We start from the raw sequence: 3,529 nt of genomic DNA, 5'->3' as shown, positions 1-3,529 counted from the left end.
TCTATTCCGTTCACTATTCTTGTTTTCAAGAATGATGAATTGACCCTTCTTTTGAGAACAATTCATTATTGTTAGTACACTCTTTCCCCCCTGCTACCCTATGGAAAAATCCTATAATTTTCCAACCACGTACAGGAATTGTAAAAGTTGAAAACCAACAACCTAAAAATGAGAAAGAAATCTACTCTTGAATTTGGCTGACATTTTAGGAGACAGATATTTTCACACATGCATACACACACAAATAAACACACATCTTATCAGATTGTGTTTACTTTACACTATAATGAACTTTAAAAGCCTTCCTTGTTGAAAAGCCACGAGTAGTTTTTCTTCCATTTTATAGCCACGGTGTTTGAGTCCCACGCATACTACACTTAGTAAAAAGGGGCCCTTTTAAACACTTAAGTGAGCAAGAATTCGTACCAATAATGGCTATATTATATTTCATGTCTTTATTTTTATGCCATAGAAAGTATTTTTAAAAAAGCAAGTTAGATTTTTAAACAATGTCTGCACACAAACCTTGCAAAACAAAGATTTTTTAATGAAAAGCTTTTATACTACAATGATATAGTAATCAGCCACAAAGACAGATATAAGCAGCAGCTTTTAGCTGAGAGGAAAGAAGAGGAGGAGGAAGAATTTTATTTCTGATGCTGGATAGAAACATTCTTTCTATTATATTTCATGAAATTAAACTTTTCGGGATGGTGGGTAATAAAGAAGCATTTTCACAGGCAAAGCTAGGCAAAGTTAAGCATATCAGGAAACAGCCAGGCATATGTGGACATCTGCATTTAAAATCATGATGTTTTAAAAACATTAAACTTAGCCAGACTAGTGATCTCAATTTTTTTACAGCATTTCAGGCCTTCCACAAGATGAATTTACTGAGAAGCCTTCCAGAAGCTGTTCTGGAAATGACAGTGCTACAATTATAGATCCCTGGTACAAACTTAACATTTTTAGCCCGACATCTGGAAAAATTTATTAGGGGAGGTGGGAAAAAATTGTCTAAATCATACTAGGGAAACTTTGCAAACTACTGTGTTTCCCCGAAAACAAGACAGGGTCTTATTTTCTTTTGATCCCCAAAATAAGCGCTTGGCCTTATTTTCAGGGAGGTCTTATTATTTTTGAGGTGTAGGAGGCGGCGAGCATGATCGCCTCATGGCTGCTGCTGTGTTGCAATATTTTCAGGGAGGGCTTATTTTTGTAGAAGGGCTTATTGTAGCACATGCGCTCAAATAAGTCCTGGTTGGACTTATTATCCAGGGAGGTCTTATTTTCAGGGAAACAGGGTATGCAAAATTCAAAATTTAGAATTTGTGCCTGATAGTGTGATTGTCATCCTGAGGAGAAATAAAGCCGCAAGAGAGGAAAAAAACAGAAGGAGTATGTGATTCAATTTTCACTCAAACAATAAAAGGTCAGAAAACTGACACCAAAAACTAAGAATGAAAGAAAAGTTATGCTGCATTTGTTTAAGAGATTGTTTGGTTCAGAAAGGCGCCAACCGTCTTCTGCTGCCACTCCCCGGAGCTGGTATTTAAGATATGCCAACAGGAACACCACAAGACTGCTAATGAAACAAGAGTCCCAATGTGTAAAAAATGTTTAAGAATATCTACTGCCTGCTTTATTACACAAAGCTACACACAGCCTGCACAGACTTCCCCCAGTGGGATGTAGCTACTGTCAACCCTGAAGCTGACCCGGCCGGAGCCATCTTGAGGCTTCAGTGCTGCCACATTGGAGCGAGGGATAGGGAGGGGGGATTAGAGATAGCTGGGGTTGTGTAGTCAAAATAAAACACTTCCTCTTGGGAACCAAGGACGTTCTCACACCTGGCCGGAGGAAGGAGGAGTGATGTCACCAGACCAGTGGAAGCTGATTTGATTGGGCCATGTGGCTGATTGTTTGGGTTTGAGGAAAAACTTTTCTTTTAATTAGGTGAAAACCAAGGGGGCCCCTCAGAGTTGATTTTCACCAGATATGTGCCAATATGATATTTCCAATAAAGTTATTCTTTGAGGAATCCACCTGCCTCAGAGTTTTTGCTTGCAATGGATCTATTACTTTGAACTCTGACAGTTACTTCTGTAACTTGCTGGAAACGAGATATGTTAGCAACTGAAGTGAAGCAGATAAACTTCAGGGAGAACTTGCCACGGGATATATTTTTGTTGCTGTAATATGGAGGAACCTTCATGCATATCGACTGTTGGTTGCCATTCCTACAAAGCACTGTGTGCAGCGGTATTTATTGTATCCAAAACAGTAATCTCTCTGTTCTCAAACATAGCAGCAACAAAATTGGAAGGGACTTTGGAGGTCATCTAGTCCAACCCAGCTATTGTTTTTTTTCTATACAAGAGCTTCCCTCCCTCCCTCCCTTCATCTTTTTCTCTTTTCCTGTCTCTGTGAATAGTTTTAATGGCACCAAACACACACACACATCCATCCATCCTGGGTGAAGGGAGTAAAGTTTCTCCACGCTCAGCGGGAACTGTTAGGGTTAGAGTTGTCTAAGAACTTGGTTATGACATCCTGTTTGGGACACACAGAGGACCATGTAGTTGTGGGATTGATTATGTCCTGAAGTCCCTCCTACCACTTTTTAATTCTCAGTTTTAACTCTCTTCACTTCTATTATAATTTTATATGCAGTTTTGTTATGTTTTTATATTTTACTTGTACATCAGCCAGAGAGAGATGGGTGTCTATTTGATGAACAAATAAATAAAACATACATGTACATGAGCACCAAAAATAATAAAACAATACACCCCGCCCCCCCAATTATCATAAAAGTCCCAGCAGAGCCATTAGGCAAAAGCATTTCATAAACAAATAAATAATACAACTCCAAACCCTTAAGAGTCAAATCAAAGAAGTACTCTGGAGAAAGCATACTGTATCCCTCTAACGCAGGGGTATCAAATTCACTGCTCACAGGCTAAATACATCACACATTGGCCATGCCTACCTTTGGTTTAGCTAATGCAGGGGGAGGGGAGTCATGATACATTATGTGATCATAACATGACGACATGGGTTGACATCCCTGCTGTAATGCAAACCACCCTGCACTTAAATGCTATCCACCAGCAAGGACTAAATAACTTGATGAGGAGATTTTTTTTTTTAACTGAAAAAACAGCTAGGGAAAGAATTGTTATTACCAGAGTTGGTGATAATACATTTTATTACTTTTCAGCATAATTTCAAAGCTGTTGAAACAGAACAGAAGAAACTATGAAAAAAAACCTCTGAAAAGGCAGCATCTCTGATGAATAGCGGGGGGGGGGGGGAAGCAAAATGTAACAAAACCTTGAAGGAGGGAGAATTTTGCAGCTGGAGAGGGTTAGAAAACCTCTCTTGTCCGATTTTCAATCTCTGTGGCTGCCTTTTGGTTTATTTCTGCTTCTGCTGTTTTATTTTCTTTTTAAAGAATAGAACACACTCCTTAGTCCCCAGTGTTACCCACTGAGGCATTTATTTTGATAATAAGGGGAAGGAAGGA

Source organism: Natrix helvetica (genome assembly GCF_964273705.1).
Source record: "Natrix helvetica genome assembly, chromosome: 1".
Taxonomy (NCBI): Eukaryota; Metazoa; Chordata; class Lepidosauria; order Squamata; family Natricidae; genus Natrix; species Natrix helvetica.
Note: the sequence above shows the minus strand (reverse complement) of the source record.